This window comes from Odocoileus virginianus, unplaced genomic scaffold, assembly GCF_023699985.2.
Source record: "Odocoileus virginianus isolate 20LAN1187 ecotype Illinois unplaced genomic scaffold, Ovbor_1.2 Unplaced_Scaffold_23, whole genome shotgun sequence".
NCBI classification, from domain to species: domain Eukaryota; kingdom Metazoa; phylum Chordata; class Mammalia; order Artiodactyla; family Cervidae; genus Odocoileus; species Odocoileus virginianus.
Window position 1 is genome coordinate 582,939 of NW_027224285.1, and position 27,465 is coordinate 610,403.

The following is a 27,465-nucleotide window of genomic DNA, read 5'->3' on the forward strand; positions in this document are numbered from 1 at the left end:
ATTCAAGAATAGTACACTTGAACTTTCATAAGGCAAATAATAATGTGTATTTTAAGCTGAATATCATAAATGAAATAATATAAACTATACAAAAGTAATACACAGAAATAGTAATGTCACAAATAACAAAATGAAAGCTATAATTTGAAAAGTCATTTTTTAAAATTAAACTTTGATTTTAAAATGTCACATTCATAAAAACAATAAAGGTAAGCATTCCTACCTTGCAAATATGAGTCATCAAATTTCTGAGCTGACACTTTTTGGGGAAGCCTGATTCCAGCTCCCCAAGCGATAAAAGGAGTACAAGTCTCTAAAGGATGACCAGCTCCATGGGAGCCTACAAATAAGGCACAAAGAGCAACGTGAGTATATAAAGATGAACCTATACCTGATTAACCTATACCTAAATATTTTTTAATACTTAGTTGTAAAGAGTTGACCCATAAAGAGCTAATTTCTGCCACCACACTCCCAAAAGGTTGCATCTCTATTTAACAATTAGTTTTAAAATATCCTCAAGGCAAGTCAGAGCATCAACAACAAACAGGCAAAAAGAAAAACCAGAACACCCGTGGAGTGACTCTGGTTGAAAGAAGATTAAGAATCATAACGACTAAGGCTTGGGGAGATGCCACCAGAGTGGCACTGAAGGCAGAAACCACAGGGAAGGCTCCTCTGGGGAGTAACCGCCAGGTTTGGGGTGGGCGGTCCAGGCCAGCTCTGCTCTGAAGAGGAAGCAGAGTCTCGGTCTGCTTTTCTTCCCGGCCACTCTGGCTGGTGTAGCCAAAAGCCCCTGATAAAGTGGGACCCCCTCATCAGAATTCTACACTGTGATCCGGGGACCCAAGTCTCAGCTTTGCCTTGGTTTGCTCTCTGGGCACACACTGTGTCTGCCTTGGGAGTCTGGCAGAGTGGACAGTCTCCTCTAGTGGACAAGGTCCGCAGCCCTAGGTCCCCCAGCAACACCACCTTAAACTCACGCACCATGCCATCACATACAGTTACTTCTAGGTAGATGAATGTGGGTTTGGGGGGGTTCTTCTGTGTGTGTGACACACACACACACACACACACACACACACACACACACACAGCTGTGTCCGACTCTGCAACCCTGTGGACTGCAGCCCTCCAGGCTCTGTCCATGGAACTTTCCCGGCAAGTACACTGGAGGGGTTGCCATTTCCTACTCCAGGGGATCTTCCCAACCCAGGGACCGAACCCGTGTCTCCTGTCTCCTGCACTGGCAGGCGGGTTCTTTATCAACTGTGCCACTGGGGAAGTCAAATGAGAATACATTCCTTTCATAGAAGAAAGATTATATAAGATTAGTCTTTTTTATGCTAACATTTTATGCATACTATTATGTGCTAGACACTTTGCATATACTAAGACATCTAATCCTCTTCAATACCCTAAAATATTTGCAAGCTACATTTACCACTACTTTAATCATAAAGTATGTATCACTTAGAGACAGACTAACCCCAGTCTGTCATTCCATGGTCAGCGGTAAAGATAAATGCTGTTTTCCCATCATTTCCATAAAAATCTTTAACAGTAGACTCAATTTCTTTCAATTCCTTATCAACTAATTTAATATTGTCTGAATATTTCCTGTTTAAGAAGAGCAAATTAAATTATATTAATTACATTAATTTGGCAAAATCAAATTTATTTGACACGAATTTATGATAAAGTCAATAACTCCTAAAATACTTTTAGATTTCAACCTTAATGTTTTTCAATCAGAGCTCTGTAGATTGTTAAAAACAATTTTTCCTCTCTTAAAGAAGTAAAACAATCTGAAATCATTTTCAAAAATATTTTTTTAAAAAAGTATTGATTAGCAAATAGATTTTCATGAATGCTTTTTAAGTCTCAAATGCAACAATGATGACTTTTAAATTCATGTCTCTAATAATGTAAACTATGTTGCTCTTGCCACATTTATCAAACAGGTTAAGTATCACTGTTTCAACTATAGAATATTTTCATTCTTTAGTGTGTTTGTGATATAATACATTTTGAACAAACTATATTTAAGCTTTCCATACAATTGAACAAGGGAGTGATTTAGTATAAGTTTTATTACTTAAGACAATGCATTGTGTTAAAGAAGAGAAGCATGAGGTATTCATTACTGGACGTTAATAGACTTTACTGTTAGTTAGACTAATCTAAATCTAATCCAAAATGAAAAATAAAAGTATAATATGAATTCTTCCTATCTTATGCTTTGCAAAAGTGAGAAAAACAGTTGCTGCTTTATATAAGGAGTGCTACTGAAATATAGTATACAAAACTTTATATATTATCTGCTAGATATAGCACTGATTAAATGGAATGTAAGGAACAGCTAGTTACATCTTTTTGTGATATAAATACTAGCACCATAAAAATGCTTTTTGTTTCAAAATTTATTAAAATCCTTCTAAAATATAATCTTTTTCTCTCTGCTTTGATAAATGAGTAATATGGAATACACATACAGAACATATTTTACTTATATTAATGTGTAGTGTGGTCACAGCACATGTGATTTTAGCCACAATATCATACTACATATCATGTAAATTAGAATGTATTCTACTTCAGAGTTATTCAAAAGATAAGTTCTGTTGTGATCATTACAAAGAAAACATTACAGTACTTTAAAAGTTCAAACAGAACAGGTATTTCCCTCAAAACCATGAAATTAAACACAGCATTAAAATTACCTTGATGATGGTCGATCTGTCTATTCCTAATAAATGTAAGAAGAAAACTATTTTGTCTTCATTTACTTTAGAAAACAAAGATTGGTTGTTTCTGGCAGCATGAAAGAATTCCTATATGTAACAAATCAGTTAAAAATTTTTAGTTCATTAATTTTATTTAAAAAGTACTTCCAATGAAAACATTTAATTAAACTTATACAGAACTAACAAATTAAATTGTCCTATTTTGTTTAAATTTGTCCTCAGGACCTACCAACACAAAGTACTTGTCAGTTCAGGCATCTATATTCAAAAAACAAGTGAGATATTTTCCGTGTTATAATTAGGCTGAAAAAAGATGATAGAAAGGGGATCTCAATTTCATGAAGTTCTAATAATACTGGAGAACTATTTTGACACGAGCCAACAATAAAATAGCACTAATGGCAACAATTTAGGAACGCTTTATGAGTTTAAAATGTTTTCCTGCTTCTTGTCCTGTGTTAGCACCCAAGTTCAACCATAATCTCTCACTTGGAACATTGCAAATAGCCTATTTCTACCATCCCAAGACTAAAATCTGTGCTTCACAAGGTATGATAGAAAAATGTCCACATAATGAATGGAAATACAGATGAAAAATGATTAATTTCACAATGATAAGCTGGATTCATAAAGCCCTCTAAGAAAAGGATTCATCCTGTACTTACATACACATGAACATATAAGCAAGTACCTATGGAAAGTACTTTTAAGTCACCTGATTACCAAGATATATAATTATTATTCACATAAATGTCTTTAACTATATAAGATGTTAATTTTAACAAGGTATTTAACTTTCCAATAAAAGTCTGAAGTATTCCTTCAACTAACTCTTCATTATTACAAACATTAAAAACATATACATGGTGCCATTAGAGAAACTACCTATTTCCGAATAGAAGAAAAAAAAAGGAATACAAATGAAATTAAATATAAATAAATATAAATATACACATAATCATCCTTAAAAGCATAAAATGACCCCCTAGCTTTCACATACATTCTAATTAGCCCCTAAGAAACTTTAAATCTAGATAGAAATGGGAAGTTTTTCAAGAGAAAGGACTTATATTCTAAAGATGTAACTGAAAAGCTGACGAGAAACAAAAAAACTTAGCAATTGAGTGGAGTCGAATTTACAATCTGTTTCATGACTGATATTATTCAGCTTTGTAAAAAGTGCTGTTCATTCAAACGTGGACACACGATCTGGGAAACCATGAAACACTAATCTTGCAGAGCTCAACCTGATAGATTCCCATTGCCTTTTAAAAAGTTGGTCTTTTGCACACAAGAGGTGAAATACACTCCTAGCTTCCTCTCCACTCCCAATATTTAGTATAATTATGCCCACCAACTCCCATTTTTTTTCTTAGCTCAAAGGCACTCGTTCCTTTTTGTACTTAAATATTTACTATGCATTGTGGGAGAGTGCATGCATTCTCCCTTTTTCTCTAAGTAAAACTTCTGATTTTATGGGAACATGTCAGTGCTTCGAACTTAAAACCTACATATTTCTTACTCTCTCCCACAGCTACCTGTCTGTGCCTTTTTGGTTATGGCCAATGAGACAGAAATCAAACACTTCAGTCAAAAGACGATGTGCCTTTTGAAATAAATTTAACTATTTATTAAAGTCTTTTTGAAATAAATTTAATTTAGTAGAAGAGAAGGTCCTTTTCAATTCCTTGTATTGTTGACCTAAAACACTGAAATAATGGCTGGAACGCCAGCATCTCCTGTCGTAAGACAACTCAGAAGCTAAGGCCACGCTCTGAGGACAGAAGAGACACTTAAGAGACCGGATCTTAATGACACTGGGGAACCACCATGGCAATCTTGGACTACATCAATCCTGGGCTGCCTACTTCTGGCATTATCGTTCATTGAGAGACAAACAAACTTTAAAGCAATATTTTTACTCTATTACAGAGTTCCTTTGGAGCCCAAGTTATCATTATGCTGTTGGCCTGAGATACTCTTCTCTATATGCAATCCAGGTCCAACCATTTCTTTGTTTCCTAGGCTTCGCCAGAGATTATCTCAAAACTCAGAGGAAAGTCTTCCTCTAACTGTTCAGCTTAGATTGAACTTTTCTAAAGATATATTCTTAGTCCCTATATTTTTCCTTCACACCACTCTTTATTGTGGATGATTTCATATTTTTGTTGTTACCTGATTAATGTACATACTCTATCATATCTTATGAAATTATAGGGAATTTTTTTTTTTTTCTGGTCAATAGCAGTGTTGAAATAAGGTAAAAAAGGCATAGAATCAAGCCAGCCACTAACTATATCTGCCTATCCACAATGAATCAAATCCATGATGTTGAACATTTTTAGCTATGTTTATGAAGTTAGAAGCCAAGGGCCTTGAAACAAATACTAACATAAGTTGATTATATTAAGAAGTGATACTTAGCAAAATCATTTGCTATTTTTGTAAAGAGATTTTATTTAACTTGAAGATTTTCACTTTCATTTTGAGTAAGAAAAGAAAATCTTAAGGAAAAAAATTCTAAGAAAAGAAATAGGGTTTATCAAAGAACATATTGAGCACTTAATTCCTGATAAATATGCAGACACCTACTGACTGTTTACAAACAAACAATAAAAAATGACTGTGTTATGGAGAAGCCCACAATGTCAGTCCAGAGACACTACTGGTAAAAGAAGAACCACTAAAGGTCAGTCAATGAATGCCTCTTACAATAGATGAATTATGAGTTCTAATTTGGAGATGAGAAAGAAGAGAATGATAGATAGGAGTCAGCCAATATCCAGAGTTGAGATTCTCTCACAATTTTTGAAAACATAAATTCTATTGGATTCCTGGTGAAACTGTGAGGATTGTCACTAACAAATAGTCCAAAAAAACCCCCCTCTATTTCTTAAAGAGACTCAAATGTTTTATTATGATTAACTTATGAACTTGTTTTTTGCTTATCTAATTTTTCTTTACAAATATTTAAAATATCTACCTTATTTTATAATAAATGCCTTAGATTTGAACATTCAAAAGACTTTCACATACATCACTGCTTGTAAGAGACTGGTTCTGTGGTCAACAAAAGACCAGGAAGGTTATCTGGGGTGATTCAGCAAACGAGGAATGAAATGTGGGGTTCCTGAATCCCATCCAGGGCTCACTTCACTGTCAGAAGTGTGGAAGTGAAAAGGGTTTACTTTTTCAAATTATTTTTTAAAAACCTGTATGTTATTGTAGAATGTGCAATTTCTTAGAATCCAGTCTTTTCAAAATAGTATGCTACAGTAAGGAACTTTCAAATTCATCCAAGCAGAAAAAACTAAGATGCATGTATTCACAAATCAGTTTCTAGCACATTAGGTACAGGTACTAGACAACTAGTGCACATTAGACAAATACCTACATCTAGTGTGCTGCAGGTTAGCCACTCAATAGCACATACCTTCACATGATCAAAAACCCACGTGTCCAGTTTTGTTACATCGTGGGCACCAAAATCCTCACTGGATGCATCGTAAGTGTGTGCAAAAATATGGTTTCCAAGGTCACCTGAAGAGGAAATTTGGGGGAAAATTGTTGATGACATGCCACGGACCATGGTGTATGCTTGAACATATGCTGTTGCTTTTGTTCTCACAGTAACATTTTCCAATTTTACAGATACAAGTGAGTTGTAATTTAAAATGCTAAGAAAAAAAATCACAATGCTAGTTAGTATACAATAGTGTAAAAGTAAACAACAGAGTTTGTCTTCAAGTAAGGATGAAACTAATCAAAGAATTTGGGCATCTAGGGATGGTACAATCTAAAACAGATTAAATCACCTGTTTTACAAAATTCCCTAACCAAGAAGAAAATTCAAATATTTCAATTCTTTTGTTCATAAAATACATGCATTTTTCTCAATATATGAGAAAAAATATTGATAATTGCCAAATAGTTTGAAAGGGTCAACAAATATATTAATCTTATACACTTGTAAGATTTTATTAAGGATCTAATCAACTTAGTGAATTTCTGAGTTAGATAGCCTCTTTTTTTTATTAGTTGGAGGCTAATTACTTTACAATATTGTAGTGGTTTTCGTCATACATTGACAAGAATCAGCCATGGGTATACATGTATTCCCCATCCCGATCCTCCCTCCCACCTCCCTCTCTGCCCGATCCCTCTGGGTCTTCCCAGTGCACCAGGTCTGAGCACTTGTCTCATGCATCCAACCTGGGCTGGTGATCTGTTTCACCCTAGATAATACACATGTTTCGATGCTGTTCTCTTGAAACATCCCACCCTCGCCTTCTCCCACAGAGTCCAAAAGTTTGTTCTATACATCTGTGTCTCTTTTTCTGTTTTGCATACAGGGTTATCATTACCGTCTTTCTAAATTCCATATATATGTGTTAGTATACTGTAATGGTCTTTATCTTTCTGGCTTACTTCGCTCTGTATAATGGGCTCCAGTTTCATCCATCTCATTAGAACTGATTCAAATGAATTCTTTTTAATGGCTGAGTAATATTCCATGGTATATATGTACCACAGCTTCCTTATCCATTCGTCTGCTGATGGGCATCTAGGTTGCTTCCATGTCCTGGCTATTCTCTTTCAGATCTGGTTTCCTTGGTGTGTATGCTCAGAAGTGGGATTGCTGGGTCATATGGCGGTTCTATTTCCAGTTTTTTAAGAAATCTCCACACTGTTTTCCATAGCGGCTGTACTAGTTTGCATTCCCACCAACAGTGTAAGAGGGTTCCCTTTTCTCCACACCCTCTCCAGCATTTATTGCTTGTAGACTTTTGGATAGCAGCCATCCTCACTGGCGTGTAATGGTACCTCATTGTGGTTTTGATTTGCATTTCTCTGGTAGTGATGTTGAGCATCTTTTCATGTGTTTGTTAGCCATCTGTATGTCTTCTTTGGAGAAATGTCTGTTTAGTTCTTTGGCCCATTTTTTGATTGGGTCATTTATTTTTCTGGAGTTGAGCTGGAGGAGTTGCTTGTATATTTTTGAGATTAATCCTTTGTCTGTTGCTTCGTTTGCTATTATTTTCTCCCAATCTGAGGGCTGTGTTTTCAACTTGCTTATAGTTTCCTTTGTTGTGCAAAAGCTTTTAAGTTTCATTAGGTCCCATTTGTTTATTTTTGCTTTTTTTTCTAATATTCTGGGATGTGGGTCATAGAGGATCCTGCTGTGATTTATGTCAGAGAGTGTTTTGCCTATGTTCAGTTTGATAGTTTCTGGTCTTACATTTAGATCTTTAATCCATTTTGAGTTTATTTTTGTGTATGGTGTTAGAAAGTGTTCTAGTTTCATTCTTTTACAAGTGGTTGACCAGTTTTCCCAACACCACTTGTTAAAGAGGTTGTCTTTTTTCCACTGTATATCCTTGCCTCCTTTGTAGAAGATAAGGTGACCATAGGTTTGTGGATTTATCTCTGGGCTTTCTATTCTGTTCCATTGATCTATATTTCTGTCTTTGTGCCAGTACCATACTGTCTTAATGACTGTGGCTTTGTAGTAGAGCCTGAAGTCAGGCAGGTTGATTCCTCCAGTTCCATTCTTCTTTCTCAAGATTACTTTGGCTATTCGAGGTTTTTGGTATTTCCATACAAATTGTGAAATGATTTGTTCTAGTTCTGTGAAAAATACCGTTGGTAGCTTGATAGGGATTGCATTGAATCTATGGATTGCTTTGGGTAGTATAGCCATTTTGACAATATTGATTCTTCCAATCCATGAACATGATATGTTTCTCCATCTGTTTGTGCTCCTCTTTGATTTCTTTCATCAGTGTTTTATAGCTTTCTATGTATAGGTCTTTTGTTTCTTTAGGTAGATATACTCCTAAGTATTTTATTCTTTTTGTTGCAATGGTGAATGTTATTGTTTCCTTAATTTCTCTTTCTGTTTTCTCATTGTTAGTGTATAGGAATGCAAGAGATTTCTGTGTGTTAATTTTATATCCTGCAACTTTACTATATTCGCTGATTAGTTCTAGTAATTTTCTGGTAGAGTCTGTAGGGTTTTCTATGTAGAGGATCATGTTATCTGCAAACAGCGAGAGTTTCACTTCTTCTTTTCCTATATGGATTCCTTTCACTTCTTTTTCTGCCCTGATTGCTGTGGCCAACACTTCCAAAACTATGTTCTGAGTTAGATAGCCTCTTAAAGGTCATAAGGAAGAGATAAAATAATGACAATATCTTATAATAATGACAAGCTAAGCTCTAATGATACTGGTTCCACTCCTCAACCATTCTACTCTTCAAATCCCAAGTAAAGATCTGAGTGAGACTGCAAGTTACTATAAGAAATGGAACACTTCTATTGGATTGTCTCCAGTTAAGGCATTGATCCTGTCCTATGAACTGTAGTCAGAAGTAGGGAGGTGAATTTGGTAAACCATAGCAACTTCATCCTCACCACTACCAAAAAAAGCTTAACTCCTTGCTCCTTGGAAGAAAAGCTATAACCAACCTAGACAGCATATTAAAAAGCAGAGACATTACTTTGCCAACTAAGGTCAATCTAGTCAAAGCTATGTTTTTTCCAGGAGTCATGTGTGGATGTGAGAGTTGGACTATAAAGAAAGCTGAGCGCCGAAGAATTGATGCTTTTGAACTGTGGTGTTGGAGAAGATTCTTGAGAGTCCCTTGGACAGCAAGGAGATTCAACCAGTCCATCCTAAAGGAAATCAGTCCTGAATATTCATTGGAAGGACTGATGCTGAAGCTGAAGCATCAATACTTTGGCCAAATGATGCAAAGAACTGACTCACTGGAAAAGACCCTGATGCAATGAACAGTGGTTATAATAATTGTGAGAGAGAGATGAGGTTCTGTGTTTTCAGTTCTTATATTTATGTGTCTTGATTCATTGTTTTATTATTTTATATTTTGATTGAAATATCATTCTTTGCAGTGCTGATAGTTTCTGCTGTGCAGCAAAGTGAATAATTATATACATATATACCCTCTTTCTTTAGATTCTATTCCCATGAAGGTTATTACAAAGATTTGAATAGAGTTCCCTGTGCTCTCCAGTCGATCTTTATCTATTTGATGTATAGTAGAGTATATTTGTCAATCCTAATTTATCCTTCCCCGTTTTTTGGTTACCATAATGTTGTTCTCTACATGTGAGACTCTATTTCAGTAAATAGGTTTATATGTACCATTCTTTTAGATTCCATATATAGCTGACATCATATGATATTTGTCTTTCTATATCAGACTTCACTCAATATGACAATTTATAGGTTCATCCTATAATTATGGTTTTCTCTGGATATTTGCCCGAGTAAAATTACTCTATCATATGGTAACTCTTATTTTTGGCCTTTCAAGATCCTTCATACTGTCAGACCCAACTGACGGTCTGAACTGAACTGATACTGTTTTTCATAGTGGCTATACCAATCTACATTCTCACCAACAATGTACGAGGCTTCCCTTTGCTCCACACCCTCTCCACCATGTATTGTTTGTAGATTTTTTTGATGATGGCCATTCTGACTCGTATGAGCTGATATCTCATTGTAGTTTTGATTTGTATTTCTCTAATAATTAGTGATGTTCATTGTCTTTTCATGTTCTTCTTAGCCACCTCTCTATGCCTCCTTTGGAGAAATGTGTATTTAGACCTTCCATCTATTTTTGATTGGGGATATTTGTTTGTTTTTATTTTTTTGAATGTTGAGTTGCATGAGCCTTTGCACATTTTGAAGATTAATCCCCTGTTGGTCACTTCATTTGCAGATATATTCTTCCGTTACTGTGGGCTCCTTTCATTTTTGGAGAACACTGTCTCCCAGGGGTCAGTTGTCAAGTTTGATTAGGCTGCATTTTTTTATTTTTGTTTTTATTTTTATCACTGTAGAAAGTGGCTTAGAGACGATCTTTCTGCGATTGATGTCAGAGAGTGTTCTGCCTATATTTTTTTCTAACGTTTTTATAGTGCCTAGTCTTACATTTAGATCTTTAATCCATTTTTAGTTTATTTTTATGTGTGGTGTTAGAGATTCATATATCTATTCTTTTTCAGATTCTTTTCCCTGATAAGTTATTACAGAATATTGTGGAGAGTTCCCTGTGCTATACAGTAGGTCCTTGTTGATTATTTTACATATAGTAGCATCTGTGTATTAATCTCAAACTCCTAATTTATCCTTCCCCTCACTTGTCCCATTTGGTAATCATAAGTTTGCTTTTAAAATTTGTGTATCAGTTGCCATTTTGTGAATAAGTTCATGTGGATCACTGTTTTAGAGTCTACATATTAGCAGTATCATAAGATATTTGTCTTTCTCCGTCGACTGTCTTCGCTTCTATGATCATCTGCAGGTCCATCCAAGTTGCTGCAAATGGCATCATTTCATTCTTTTTATGGCTCAGTAGTATTGCATTGTGTATATGCACCACATCTTCTTTATCCATTTGTCAGTGGATATTTAGGTTGCTTCCACATCTTAGGCATTGTAACTAGTAGTGCATTATCCTTTCAATTGCCAGCTTTCTCCCAGTATATGTCCAGAAGTGGGATTGCTGGATCGTGAGGTAGTCTTATTTATTGAAGAGCCTTCATAGTGTTTTCCATACTGGCTACACCAATTTACATTCCCTCCAACAGTGTTCAAGTATTTCTTTTTCTCCACATCCTTGCCAACATTTATTTGTGTTCTTCTTGATGATGGCTATTTTGGTAGATGTGAGGGGGTAACTTCTGTTGGTGTGGATTTGCATTTCTTTGATGATTACAGACGTAAAGCATCTTTTCCTTTGCCTGTTCGCCATCTGTATGTCTTCGTTGGAAAAAATGTCCATTGAGACTTTTGGACCTTTTTTAAATGAAGTTGGGTTTTTTGTTTGCTATTCAGTTGTATGAATTCTTTATATATTTTAGATATTAGCCACTTACAAAATATATGAATTGCAAATATTTTCTCCTATTTCATTTCATTTCTCTCTGTTTTACTTGGTGGAACTCTGCTATAATTCCAGTTGTTACATTTTGCTAGTCTTTTGTGTTTAGAATCAGATTAGAAAATGATTTCTGAGACAGCTGTTAAAGAGGTTTCTACCTGTTTTTTCTAGTTCTGTGGTTTCAGGTCTTCTACTCAAGGCTTAATGCATTTTGAGTGCAGTTCTCTGCATATTGTAAGATACTGGTCCAGTTTGGTTGTTTTGCATGTAAGTGTCCAGTGTTCTCAACACCATTTATTGCAGAGACTGTCCTTACCTAACTGATATATTTTTGGCTTCTTTGTTGGTGGAGAAGAGAATGGCAAACCACTTCACTATTCTTGCCTTGAGAATCACATGAGCAGCATGAAAAGCAAAAAGATATGATACTGAAAGATGAACTCCCAAGGTCAGTAGGTGCTCAATATGCTACTGGAGAAACAAATCCAGAAAGCATGAAGAGATGGCGCTAACGGAGAAACAACGCCCAGTTCTTGATGTGACTGGTGATGGGAGTAAGTCTGATGTGATAAAGAACAATATTGCATAGGAACCTGGACTATTAGGTCCATGAATCAAGGTAAATTGAAAGTGGTCAAACAGGAGATGGCAAGTGTGGACATTGACATTTTAGCGATCGGTGAACTAAAATGGACTGGAATGGGTGAATTTAATTTAAATGACCGTTACATGTACTACTGTGGGCAAGAATCCCTTAGAAGAAATGGAGTAGCCATCATAGTCAGGAAAAGAATCTGAAACTTTGTGCTTGGGTGCAATCTGAGAAATGACAGAGTGATTTAAGGACAGGAACATAAAGGCCACGACAGATGGCATGGTCAAGTCTGTGTGGCAGACGACAGGCTGTGAGCACCAGTTTGCCCCTGGGCCTCTCTGTGTCCAGGCTGAGATGCGAGCCTGTTGGGCTGTGAGCCCCGTGAAGGCAGCTGTGTCATCACATCCTGTACTGTGGTTATCGGTGTGCACAGTGGGGCCAGACGATGTTGAGTCTGTCAACCAGCTCCAGCCCGTGCCAACTTTAATGTCTTGTGTCACAGTGTCTTGATCTCCTTTGCCAAAACTGAGACCCCTCTCATTAGATTTGCTTTGGAAATTAGAAACCCTGAGATCATAGGAAGCTGTTACCTATTCCTCCTGACAGGGGCAGTTTTCTTCTGGCCTACCAGAGTGAGCACTGGGATACACTCACACATGCACACTCACACTGACATTTAATAAGGACTGTGGGTTGGGATCAGAAGAGGGCCAGATATGAGGAAGGTAATAAGAATAATATACAGGTGTTGGAGGCACTGATTGCCTGAGACACGACTCCCACTTTCTCCAGGTCTTGTCCCACCTATGTCTGAGGACATCCCTGGAAATCCATGCGGGCATCATCCCTGGTGTGCAGGTGGGACACTGAGAGGCTTTGAAAGACAGGGACTCATACAGGATGGAGAACATGTAGGAAATGGGAGGTGAGTCTGGGCCCAGGTCTGTGAACTCAGAGTTGCACACACAGCCTGCCCGGGAGCTGTGTGAAGGGCTGTGTGGTGCAACTGTGTGAGGCCCGGGGCTGTGTGGATGAGGGATGAGCGGTCAGGATCCCGACGGCTCTGTGCAGGGGTGTCAAGTGTCAATCCAAGGCGGGGACCCCCGGGTGGTGAAGTCACTTCCTTAAGAGCAGACCCTAACAGAACACGGAACCCTGTAACCAGGCACCCACCTTCTAGCAACAGCACCACAGCCAGTTGTGGCTCACTTGGCTGAAGAGTCTTCATTCAGAAGGATGTTCTCCAGCTGTGTCTCGACTGGCCAGGCTTCTGCTTCAGGAAACCCTGGAGGGAGAGGTTTTTCAGATGTTTCAGGTGGTTCAGCGCTCAACATGAATGCCGCTGGTCCTTTTCCAGGAGGTCACCAAAGGTAATCCCAGTCAACCTAGAGCTGGCCACATCAGGCCTGGCCGCCACTGGGAGCCCTCCTTGGGCAGCGACAGCTGCCCTCATCTCCATGTGGGGGAAGTGGGACTTGAGGGGAGGTTCTCCCTCTGGGCAGGAACAGGTTGGTGGGCACACGGTGACCTGGGGATCCTGTCACGGTCACACGTGAGTTCGGGCTGTCAGTGGCGAAGCCGGATCCCTGAGTTGCTGTGCTCTGAGCCAGTGCTGGGCCAAGGCTGGACAATCATATCTTACCCCAAACCAAGGCATAACAAAAGTATTATATAATGTTGATGACTCAAGACAAGTCTCTACTAGATTAACAAATAATTATATTGAAATCACATTCACAATTAAATAAACATTATATACCCAACTTTGAACACCCTTCAGTTCATGAAATGCTGAAACCAAATAGAGCCCATTAACTCCACACTATCTAAAAACAAAAACATACATTGAAACATAGATAATTTTAGATACATAGACATAGTTCCCCTTATGAAATTTAAAATATCTTTTTGTTTATTTATTTATTTTGGGCTCCACCAATTTGCTCATTGCTGGAGTCCTAGATAGAGTGGGCTGCGTATGCCAAGGACATGATAAGAGTTAACTTAAGGTTTTTTCTTAGGCCTATTTTTGTTTCCCAGGCAGAACTGGAGTTCCAAATATATATATATATATATATATATATATATATATATATATATATTTTTATTTTATCAAGTTCACCTTTCCTTTACTACACGTGCATCAAGTACCGGTTTTGCAATTTCAATAAAGATTTTATTTTCATCAGTTTTCACTGGAGTCTAAAGAATATCATAGCCATTCAGTGTCAAAAATATCCTTTCTCCTTCTTGTAGCTATAGTATATTATTAACGATATATGCATGAAGGGAATTTTTGTCACATAGGACTTAAACCTTGGCTGAAAATTTTTGACAAATGCTTGGACTATTATGGAGACGGCAATGGAACCCTATTTCAGTACTCTTGTCTGGAGAATCTCAGGGATAGGGGAGCCTGGTGGGCTGACATCTATGGGGTCGCATAGAGTAGGACACGACTGAAGTGACTTAGCAGCAGCAGTAGCAGGACTTTTAAGCATACCTTGAGGTAACATAGTCTACTGAAATCTTTTATGAGGCCCGATATGATTAGGAAAAGGGAGAGAGAAAGTTAGTCTCTCCCAGTCTAAAGGGTGTAAAGGCATATTAAAAAATCAATCTTGTGAATCAGTAATAATAATGTGCCAATTTTGAGGAATAGTAATGGGATCTCTGGTTACAATGCAGCCCCAGATTTCAAAAAAATTAACATTTTTAAACTCTGTTAAGAGACACCATTTGTAATATTTCCTTCTGTATAACAAAAATAGGAGAGTTCCAAAAAGAGCAAGATTCTTCAATATGTTTCCATTTTAATTGTGTGTTCATAAGTTCTTTAGTAGCTTGTAATTTTTCTTTCATAAGGGGCCATTGCTTTGTCTAAATAGGAGCATAAATTTGCTCCGTTACTTTAATAACTGTTTTGTTTGTAAAATGAGCTGTGGCCCCTAGGAAAAATGTGGAATGTATATCTGAGTTTGCCATTGCATAAGTAAGACCCTTCCTATGAGATTAAGGGGTGCATCTATCACATAAAGTCTTAATGTTGTAGGTTGGCCTTTTGGTCTATCATATGTGTAGATTTGAATATTTTGATAAATTTATTGTACTTTGGCTTGAGAAATTCCTGCAATTTGGCAAGAGACCTTTTGTATAGGTCAGGATTTGGGCCAAAATACTTTCGAAATGATAATATTAGACCCATTGCTGAGGGGTCCAGAAAATATTTTACCGTTAATTTTGATATTTATATTTGGTCAGACATATTTAAATAACAATGATGTCCATAAGGATTGTTTTTGATCTGTATTACCAAATCTGCCTCTCCGTACATTAGTAGAGGAGTTAATAGAAGTGTAAGGCAAAAGAAGTAATTGTGAAATTTTGTCCCCCCTTTTGAATTGCCATAGAATCTGAGCTGACATCATAATTTGAATTTCTCCTTTATAATTTGAATCAATTATTCCACGCCGAACAGTAATTCCTTTAGAAGCCAAATTAGATCAGCCCTATAAAAGCCTGAAGGTTTGTGGGGGCAGGGGCCCAAAACTCCAGTAGGTACTCTAGAAGGGACTGCTTAAGGGTAAAGGAAAAAAAACATTTAGGGCTGGTATATTAATGGCAGCACTGCTGGAGGTTGAGGGTTTGAGGGAAAAGATAGAATTTGCCCCTCTTTTTTGTGTAGGGGACCTGGGAGGTCCCCTCTTTGGAGTTTCTTGGAATAGGTTTTCCTTCAATATCAAATTTAAATTTACTGATCTTTGGCCCAGTGCTTTCCTCTGTGGCAGCAAGGGCAAATTTTTGGAAGCTTTTTATTAGCCTTCTTAGGGCAGTCCCTTTTTAAACGGTATTTATCTCCACATGTAAAGCATCCTTCATTTCTCTTTTTAAAAGGTTGTAGCATTGTTTCAGCTAGTATTTGCATCTTTTAAGTTTTTGATCCTAGATTGTGACAAGCCTTTATATAATCAATAATAATCCTAGTCTGACAAATTGCAGCTATAGCTCTTTGACATTTCTGATATGCATTCTAATAAGCAAGTAATTTCTCTAGCTGTTTTTTGGTTTCTTCTCCGATTACAGTATGGGAAATAGCAGCTTCTAGTCTAGCTTAAAAATTAATGTAACTTTTCATTAGGTTCCAACAAAGAGACTTTTGGAGTTGCGACTGTTGGCAGAGGAGAAGCATTTGGAGCAGCCAGGGCAGGGCTAGCAAGAAAATTTTGAGATATTTTGTAATGTTTTAATTGAGCCTTTTGTAAAGTTTAATCATTTAATTTATATGTATATATATATATATATATATATATATATATATATAATATATGTTTTGTCTGTTGCTGAATATTGGAAGGGCTAGAATATACATTGAAATGGCAGAATTACAGCTTTAATAAGAGCGCATATAGGCTAGAGATCAACTGGAATAATTTTTCCTTCTTTGGCTGCTCATTCAACATTTTCTTTGACCGGAGCCAAATTTATAAGTCAAAACTGCATTTATCAGGAAACTAAGGATTATGTTCTACTACTGTTTGAAGGCAAGCCTCTATTCACTGGCGTGAAACCAGAAGTCCCTGAAATGTAAAGAAGTGGTGAGCAAAGTAGAAAAATAATGGGGCTGGCCAGCCTTTTAACCCATGCCTTAGTATTTACAGACCTCAATAGGTCCATGAGTCACTCCACCCGATATACCACATATACCAGTGTCCCTGTTCTTTGGCCACATTTGCTGGGGTCCATTAATGGACCGGAACCTTCGTGGTCCGGAGTTGGCGATCAGAAAGGAAAAGAGAGAAGGAGGCTGATATCCCTTGGTTTACACAGAGGACCAATATTGTCCTTGACACAGGGCGTGCATCACTCACCAAGGTACCAGGCGCCCTCTCGAGGGGGTCTTAGAAGCCCGGGCAGAAAAGTGAGCACGATGGCTCTCCACGCTCCAGAGAGTCAGCCCGAAAAAGAGAGAGAGAGAGAGAAAAAGAGAGAGAGAGACAAAAAATGACCCCGGGACCTAAGCTCTAATGAAGCAAAGGTGCTTTAATGATTTTTCTATGAGTATATACAGGCTGCAGTACAAGAAACTTCTTTCGGGAATGATAGAGTTCAGCAAACCAAACAAACTGCAACGGTTCCCAAGGGAACAAGGAGTAATGTTAGTCACAAGGTCAGGAGACAATCCATATCTCAAGAAAGGGGAAGGGGACTAAGCAGTTTTGTCTTAAAGAGTTGCTCTGCTGAACTTGGTGTTCCTCTGGACTCTTGGACGGTGTTCTCGTGGATTCTCTGTTGTTGTTTAAAGGAAGTCAAGCCACTTCTCGTGTTTGATGGGGAATTCGGGATGGCTCTGGAGCACATGCAGGGGAATCTGGACTCATCTCGAGTTGATTTGCAGAACACAGAGCCCTTTCTTGTTGCTGCGGTGACATCAGGGTCCCTCTAGACTTGTGACAGTGTTCTTGGGGACTCTCTGAAGTTCCATCCAGGAAGTCCAGACTCCTTTCATGTTTGATGGGGAACACGGAATTGCTCTGCATGCAATGCAGGGGAATCGGGCCTCATCTGGCAGCGAGGGGGAGGGGGAAGTCTCGTGTTTTTTTGTCGAGTTGCGGTGGGAACCTGGGGTATATTCTCGAGTTAGGACTTGGATGGCCCTTCAAATTCGAGTTTGTTCAGCGAAGTCAGGACTCATGTCTAGTTGCGAGGGACACCTCGAGATTCTCATCGAGGCTTGGCAGGGCAATAGGGATGCCTCTTTAGGTGAGACATTGAGACCCCAGGTCCCTTTCAGTTCCCACAGTGATTGTCGGATTCCTATCAATTTTTAAGAGGAGTCAGGCTTGTTGTCCTTTTGACGCATTGAACTCCAAGTTCCTCTCGAATTTTCAAGGGGATGTGAGGCCTCCTGTCGAGATGAGGCGGGGAACTAGGGCTTTCTCTAAAGTCTCCACAGGGGATTCATTCATCTCTTCATCTTGGGAGATGAAAGACTAGCCTGCATTCAAGTCACTGGAGGGAAATCCGGCCATATTATCGAGTCGGCATCTCATCTCTTCATCTTGGGAGATGAAAGACTAGCCTGCATTCAAGTCACTGGAGGGAAATCCGGCCATATTTCGAGTCACGGCATCTCGGTGTTCATTCCACTTGAGGCAGCAAACTCAGGGTCCCTCTCACATACCTATAGCTAAGAGAGGCCTCCTGTTCAGGTGCTTGTGGAAAGTTGCATTCCTCTTGAGTCAAAAATAGGGAATCAGCTCTCATCTCGAGATGATTTGGGGTACCCGAAGCTTTCCTTGTGTTGGTGTGGTGTTCCTCTGGACTGGATTTATATTTTTTCTATCTATAGCAACCATGAAATATCTTGTATGTTAGCATTTTATAGATCATTGAACATATTTATCAAATCATATTATATTGTACATACGTCCATTCCAGTCCAAATATATATTTATATTCATTAACAGCTCAAAATCTCTTCAGCTCTTCTGCAAGAAAATCCCCTTGTAAGAGTAAGCCAATGTTCAGCAATTAACGCTTTAAAATCCTAATTCATTTGGAAATGACCCAGCCATTCAACAAACTTCTACTACTTAGTTCAGCACAACTCCAGCAACCTAAGTCACTCTAATCCCAAGAGACCACTCCAGATTATAGAGAATAGATCATTTTATCAAAAATACAATTTTTTAATAGAGCTTATCTAAAATTATTCATCTCATATATATATATATATATATATGGTTACCTTTTTTTTGACAATCGTATCTTACCCCAAACCAAGGCATAACAAATGTATTATATAATGTTGATGACTCAAGACATGTCCCTACTAGATTAACAAATAATTATATTGAAATCACATTCACAATTAAATAAACATTATACCTAACTTTGAACACCCTTCAGGTCATGAAAAGCTGAAAACAAAGCCCATTAACTCCACACTATCTAAAAACAAAAACATACATTGAAACATAGATAATTTTAGATACATAGACATAGTTCCCCTTATGAAATTTAAAATATCTTTTTGTTTATTTATTTATTTTGAGCTCCACCAAATTGCTCATTGCTGGAGTCCTAGATAGAGTGGGCTGCGTATGCCAAGGACATGATAAGAGTTAACTTAAGGTTTTTTCTTAGGCCTATTTTTGTTTCCCAGGCAGAACTGGAGTTCCAAAAAAAAAAAATATATATATATATATATTTTATCAAGTTCACCTTTCCTTTACTACACTTCCATCAAGTGCCGGTTTTGCAATTTCAATTAAAATTTTATTTTCACCAGTTTTCATTGGAGTCTAAAGAATATCATAGCCATTCAGTGTCAAAAATATCCTTTCTCCTTTTTGTAGCTACAGTATATTATTAATGATATATGCATGAAAGAATTTTTGTCACATAGGACGTAAAGCCTTGGCTGAAAATTTTGACAAATGCTAGGACTAACTATGGAGACGGCAATGGAACCCTTTTTCAGTACTCTTGTCTGGAGAATCTCAGGGATAGGGGAGCCTGGTGGGCTGACATCTATGGGGTCGCATAGAGTAGGACACGACTGAAGTGACTTAGCAGCAGCAGTAGCAGGACTTTTAAGCATACCTTGAGGTAACATAGTCTACTGAAATCTTTTATGAGGCCCGATATGATTAGGAAAAGGGAGAGAGAAAGTTAGTCTCTCCCGGTCTAAAGGGTGTAAAGGCATATTAAAAATCAATCTTGTGAATCAGTAATAATAATGTGCCAATTTTGAGGAATAGTAATGGGATCTCTGGTTACAATGCAGCCCCAGATTTCAAAAAAGTATTAACTTTTTAAACTCTGTTAAGAGACACCATTTGTAATATTTCCTTTGTATAACAAAAATAGGAGAGTTCCAAAAAGAGCAAGATTCTTCAATATGTTTCCATTTTAATTGTGTGTTTATAAGTTCTTTAGTAGCTTGTAATTTTTCTTTCATAAGGGGCCATTGCTTTGTCTAAATAGGCTCATAAATTTTCTCAGTTACTTTAATAACTGTTTTGTTTGTAAAATGAGCAGTGGCCCCTAGGAAAAATGTGGAATGTATATCTGAGTTTGCCATTGCATAAGTAAGACCCTTCCTATGAGATTAAGGGGTGCATCTATCACATAAAGTCTTAATGTTGTAGGTTGGCCTTTTGGTCTAACCTATGTGTAGATTTGAATATTTTGATAAATTTATTGTACTTTGGCTTGAGAAATTCCTGCAATTTGGTAAGAGACCTTTTGTATAGGTCAGGATTTGGGCCAAAATACTTTCGAAATGGTAATATTAGACCCTTTGCTGAGGGGTCCAGAAAATATTTTACCGTTAATTTTGATATTTAATATTTGGTAGACATATTTAAATAACAATGATGTCCATAAGGATTGTTTTGATCTGTATTACCAAATCTGCCTCTCCGTACATTAGTAGAGGAGTTAATAGAAGTGTAAGGCAAAAGAAGTAATTGAGAAATTTTGTCCCCCCTTTTGAATTGCCATAGAATCTGAGCTGACATCATAATTTGAATTTCTCCTTTATAATTTGAATCAATTATTCCACGCCGAACAGTAATTCCTTTAGAAGCCAAATTAGATCAGCCCTATAAAAGCCTGAAGGTTTGTGGGGGCAGGGCCCAAAAACTCCAGTAGGTACTCTAGAAGGGACTGCTTAAGGGTAAAGGAAAAAAAAATCATTTAGGGCTGGTATATTAATGGCAGCACTGCTGGACGTTGAGGGTTTGAGGGAAAAGATAGAATTTGCCCTCTTTTTTGTAGTAGGGGACATGGGAGGTCCCCTCTTTGGAGTTTCTTGGAATAGGTTTTCCTTCAATATCAAATTTAAATTTACGGTCTTTGGCCCAGTGCTTTCCTCTGTGGCAGCAAGGGCAAATTTTTGGAAGCTTTTAATTAGCCTTCTTAGGGCAGTCCCTTTTTAAACGGTTTTTATCTCCACATGTAAAGCATCCTTCATTTCTCTTTTTAAAAGGTTGTAGCATTGTTTCAGCTAGTATTTGCATCTTTTAAGTTTTTGATCCTAGATTGTGACAAGCCTTTTATAATCAATAATAATCCTATCTGACAAATTGCAGCTGCAGCTCTTTGACATTTCTGATATGCATTTCTGATATGCATTCTCATAAGCAAGTAATTTCTCTAGCTGTTTTTTTGGTTTCTTCTCCGATTACAGTATGGGAAATAGCAGCTTCTAGTCTAGCTTAAAAATTAATGTAACTTTTCATTAGGTTCCAACAAAGAGACTTTTGGAGTTGCGACTGTTGGCAGAGGAGAAGCATTTGGAGCAGCCAGGGCAGGGCTAGCAAGAAAATTTTGAGATATTTGTATTGTTTTAATTGATGGCCTTTTGTAAAGTTTAATCATTTAATTTATATGTATATATATATATATATATATATATATATAATATATATGTTTTGTCTGTTGCTGAATATTGGAAGGGCTAGAATATACATTGAAATGGCAGAATTACAGCTTTAATAAGAGTGCATATAGGCTAGAGATCAACTGGAATAATTTTTCCTTCTTTGGCTGCTCATTTAACATTTTCTTTGACCAGAGCCAAATTTATAAGTCAAAACTGCATTTATCAGGAAACTAAGGATTATGTTCTACTACTGTTTGAAGGCAAGCCTCTATTCACTGGCGTGAAACCAGAAGTCCCTGAAATGTAAAGAAGTGGTGAGCAAAGTAGAAAAATAATGGGGCTGGCCAGCCTTTTAACCCATGCCTTAGTATTTACAGACCTCAATAGGTCCATGAGTCACTCCACCCGATATACCACGTATACCAGTGTCCCTGTTCTTTGGCCACATTTGCTGGGGTCCATTAATGGACCGGAACCTTGTGGTCCGGAGTTGGCGATCAGAAAGGAAAAGAGAGAAGGAGGCTGATATCCCTTGGTTTACACAAAGGACCAATATTGTCCTTGACACAGGGCTTGCATCACTCACCAAGGTACCAGGCACCCTCTCGGGTGGGTCTTAGAAGCCCGGGCAGAAAAGTGAGCACGACGGGTCTCCACGCTCCAGAAAGTCAGCCAGAAAAAGAGAGAGAGAGACAAAAAAAGACCCGGGGACCTAAGCTCTAATGAAACAAAGGTGCTTTAATGATTTTTCTATGAGTATATACAGGCTGCAGTACAAGAAACTTCTTTCAGGAATGATAGAGTTCAGCAAACCAAACATACTGCAACGGTTCCCAAGGGAACCAGGAGTAATGCAAGTCACAAGGTCAGGAGACAGTCCATATCTCAAGAAAGGGGAAGGGGACTAAGCAGTTTTGTCTTAAAAGTTGCTCTGCTGAACTTGGTGTTCCTCTAGACTTTGGACGGTGTTCTCGGGGATACTCTGTTGTTGTTTAAAGGAAGTCAAGCCACTTCCCGTGTTTGATGTGGAATTCGGATTGGCTCTGGAGCTCATGCAGGGGATTCTGGACTCATCTCGAGTCGATTTGCGGAACACAGAGCCCTTTCTTGTTGCTGCGGTGACATCAGGGTCCCGCTAGACTTGTGACAGTGTTCTTGGTGACTCTCTGAAGTTCCGTCCAGGAAGTCCAGACTTCTATCTTGTTTGATGGGGAACACGGAATTGCTCTGCATGCAATGCAGGGGAATCGGGCATCATCTGGCAGCGAGGCGGAAGTCTCGTGTTTTTTTGTCGAGTTGCGGTGGGAACCTGGGGTATATTCTCGAGTTAGGACTTGGATGGCTCTTCAAAACTCGAGTTTGTTCAGCAAAGTCAGGACTCATGTCTATTTGAGAGGGACACCTCGAGATTCTCATCGAGGCTTGGCAGGGCAATAGGGATGCCTCTTTAGGTGAGACTTGAGACCCAGTGTTCCTTCTCAGTTCCCACAGTGATTGTCGGATTCCTATCAATTTTTAAGAGGAGTCAGGCTTGTTGTCCTTTGGACGCATTGAACTCCAAGTTCCTCTCGAAATTTCAAGGGGATGTGAGGCCTCCTGTCGAGATGAGTCGGGGAACTAGGGCTTTCTCTAAAGTCTCCACAGGGGATTCACACATCTCTTCATCTTGGGAGATGAAAGACTAGCCTGCATTCAAGTCACTGGAGGGAAATCCGGCCATATTTCGAGTCACGGCATCTCGGTGTTCATTCCACTTGAGGCAGCAAACTCAGGGTCTCTCTCACATACCTATAGCTAAGAGAGGCCTCCTGTTCAGGTGCTTGTGGAAAGTTGCATTCCTCTTGAGTCAAAAATAGGGAATCAGCTCTCATCTCGAGATGATTTGGGGTACCCGAAGCTTTCCTTGAGTTGGTGTGCTGAACTTGGTGTTCCTCTGGACTATATTTTACTTTTCTATAGCAACCATGAAATATCTTGTATGTTAGCATTTTATAGATCATTGAACATATTTATCAAATCATATTATATTGTACATACGTCCATTCCAGTCCAAATATATATTTATATTCATTAACAGCTCAAAATCTCTTCAGCTCTTCTGCAAGAAAATCCCCTTGTAAGAGTAAGCCAATGTTCAGCAATTAACGCTTTAAAATTGTAATTCATTTGGAAATGACCCAGCCATCCAACAAACTTCTACTACTTAGTTCAGCACAACTCCAGCAACCTAAGTCACTCTAATCCCAAGAGACCACTCCAGATTATAGAGAATAGATCATTTTATCAAAAATACAATTTTTTAATAGAGCTTATCTAAAAGTTTTCATTATATATATCATATATATATATATATATATATATATATATATATATATATATATAAGGTTACCTTTTTTTGACAATCGTATCTTACCCCAAACCAAGGCATAACAAAAGTATTATATAATGTTGATGATTCAAGACATGTCTCTACTAGATTAACAAATAATTATATTGAAATCACATTCACAATTAAATAAACATTATACCCAACTTTGAACACCCTTCAGTTCATGAAATGCTGAATCCAAATAGAGCCCATTAACTCCACACTATCTAAAAACAAAAACATACATTGAAACATAGATAATTTTAGATACATAGACATAGTTCCCCTTATGAAAGTTAAAATAGCTTTTTGTTTATTTTTCTATTTTGGGCTCCACCAATTTGCTCATTGCTGGAGTCCTAGATAGAGTGGGCTGCGTATGCCAAGGACATGATAAGAGTTAACTTAAGGTTTTTTCTTAGGCCTATTTTTGTTTCCCAGGCAGAACTGGAGTTCCAAATATATATATATATATATATATATATATATATATATATATATTTTTTTTTTTATCAAGTTCACCTTTCCTTTACTACACTTCCATAAAGTGCCGGTTATTGCAATTTCAATTAAAATTTTATTTTCAACAGTTTTCATTGGAGTCTAAAAATATCATAGACATTCAGTGTCAAAAATATCCTTTCTCCTTCTTGTAGCTATAGTATATTATTAACGATATATGCATGAACGAATTTTTGTCACATAGGACTTAAACCTTGGCTGAAAATTTTTGACAAATGCTTGGACTAATATGGAGAGGGCAATGGAACCTCTTTCAGTACTCTTGTCTGGAGAATCTCAGGGATAGGGGAGCCTGGTGGGCTGACATCTATGGGGTCGCATAGAGTAGGACACGACTGAAGTGACTTAGTAGCAGCAGTAGCAGGACTTTTAAGCATACCTTGAGGTAACATAGTCTTCTGAAATCTTTTATGAGGCCCGATATGATTAGGAAAAGGGAGAGAGAAAGTTAGTCTCTCCCGGTCTAAAGGGTGTAAAGGCATATTAAAAAATCAATCTTGTGAATCAGTAATAATAATGTGCCAATTTTGAGGAATAGTAATGGGATCTCTGGTTACAATGCAGCCCCAGGTTTCAAAAAAGAATTAACTTTTTTAACACTCTGTTAAGAGACACCATTTGTAATATTTCCTTTGTATAACAAAAATAGGAGAGTTCCAAAAAGAGCAAGATTCTTCAATATGTTTCCATTTTAATTGTGTGTTTATAAGTTCTTTAGTAGCTTGTAATTTTTCTTTCATAAGGGGCCATTGCTTTGTCTAAATAGGCTCATAAATTTTCTCAGTTATTTTAATAACTGTTTTGTTTGTAAAATGAGCAGTGGCCCCTAGGAAAAATGTGGAATGTATATCTGAGTTTGCCATTGCATAAGTAAGTCCCTTCCTATGAGATTAAGGGGTGCATCTATCACATAAGGTCTTAATGTTGTAGGTTGGCCTTTTGGTCTATCATATGTGTAGATTTGAATATTTTGATAAATTTATTGTACTTTGGCTTGAGAAATTCCTGCAATTTGGCAAGAGACCTTTTGTATAGGTCAGGATTTGGGCCAAAATACTTTCGAAATGATAATATTAGACCCATTGCTGAGGGGTCCAGAAAATATTTTACCATTAATTTTGATATTTATATTTGGTCGGACATATTTAAATAACAATGATGTCCATAAGGATTGTTTTTGATCTGTATTACCAAATCTGCCTCTCCCTACATTAGTAGAGGAGTTAATAGAAGTGTAAGGCAAAAGAAGTAATTGAGAAATTTTGTCCCCCCTTTTGAATTGCCATAGAATCTGAGCTGACATCATAATTTGAATTTCTCCTTTATAATTTGAATCAATTATTCCACGCCGAACAGTAATTCCTTTAGAAGCCAAATTAGATCAGCCCTGTAAAAGCCTGAAGGTTTGTGGGGGCAGGGGTCCAAAAACTCCAGTAGGTACTCTAGAAGGGACTGCTTAAGGGTAAAGGAAAAAATCATTTAGGGCTGGTATATTAATGGCAGCACTGCTGGACGTTGAGGGTTTGAGGGAAAAAAGATAGAATTTGCCCCTCTTTTTTGTTGTAGGGGACCTGGGAGGTCCCCTCTTTGGAGTTTCTTGGAATAGGTTTTCCTTCAATATCAAATTTAAATTTACTGTCTTTGGCCCAGTGCTTTCCTCTGTGGCAGCAAGGGCAAATTTTTGGAAGCTTTTTATTAGCCTTCTTAGGGCAGTCCCTTTTTAAACGGTTTTTATCTCCACATGTAAAGCATCCTTCACTTCTCTTTTTAAAAGTTTGTAGCATTGATTCAGCTTGTATTTGCATCTTTTAAGTTTTTGATCCTAGGTTGTGACAAGCCTTTATATAATCAAAAGTAATCTTAGTCTGACAAATTGCAGCTATAGCTCTTTGACATTTCTGATATGCATTCTCATAAGCAAGTAATTTCTCTAGCTGTTTTTTTGGTTTCTTCTCCGATTACAGTATGGGAAATAGCAGCTTCTAGTCTAGCTTAAAAATTAAGGTAACTTTTCATTAGGTTCCAACAAAGAGACATTTGGAGTTGCGACTGTTGGCAGAGGAGAAGCATTTGGAGCAGCCAGGGCAGGGCTAGCAAGAAGAACAATTTTGAGATATTTTGTATTGTTTTAATTGAGCCTTTTGTAAAGTTTAATCATTTAATTTATATGTATATAATATGTGTTTTGTCTGTTGCTGAATATTGGAAGGGCTAGAATATACATTGAAATGGCAGAATTACAGCTTTAATAAGAGCGCATATAGGCTAGAGATCAACTGGAATAATTTTTCCTTCTTTGGCTGCTCATTTAACATTTTCTTTGCCCGGAGCCAAATTTATAAGTCAAAACTGCATTTATCAGGAAACTAAGGATTATGTTCTACTACTGTTTGAAGGCAAGCCTCTATTCACTGGCGTGAAACCAGAAGTCCCTGAAATGTAAAGAAGTGGTGAGCAAAGCAGAAAATAATGGGGCTGGCCAGCCTTTTAACCCATGCCTTAGTATTTACAGACCTCAATAGGTCCATGAGTCACTCCACCCGATATACCACGTATACCAGTGTCCCTGTTCTTTGGCCACATTTGCTGGGGTCCTTTAATGGATCCGGAACCTTGTGGTACGGAGTTGGCGATCAGAAAGTAAAAGAGAGAAGGAGGCTGATATCCCTTGGTTTACACAGAGGACCAATATTGTCCTTGACACAGGGCTTGCATCACTCACCAAGGTACCAGGCACCCTCTCGAGTGGGTCTTAGAAGCCCGGGCAGAAAAGTGAGCACGACGGGTCTCCACGCTCCCAGTCAGCCAGAAAAAAGAGAAAGAGAGAGAGAGAAGAGAAGAAGAAAGAGAGAGAGAGAGAGAAAAAGAGAGAAGAGACAAAAAAAGACCCGGGGACCTAAGCTCTAATGGAACAAAGGTGCTTTAATGA

At 37.8% G+C, this 27,465-nt stretch overlaps 2 long non-coding RNA genes across 2 annotated transcripts in view; one reads left to right on the plus strand and one right to left on the minus strand.

Annotated features, from left to right (window-relative positions):
• Positions 1-27,465, plus strand: part of LOC139033625 (uncharacterized) — a 329,098-nt gene that overhangs the window by 299,415 nt on the left and 2,218 nt on the right. The window lies entirely within an intron of this gene.
• On the minus strand, positions 225-9,448 carry LOC139033627 (uncharacterized). Its single transcript, XR_011486157.1, has 4 exons — positions 8,902-9,448; positions 6,181-6,769; positions 2,724-2,834; positions 225-340 (listed from the first exon to the last, which is right to left on the minus strand). It is a non-coding gene; the product is annotated as an uncharacterized lncRNA (long non-coding RNA).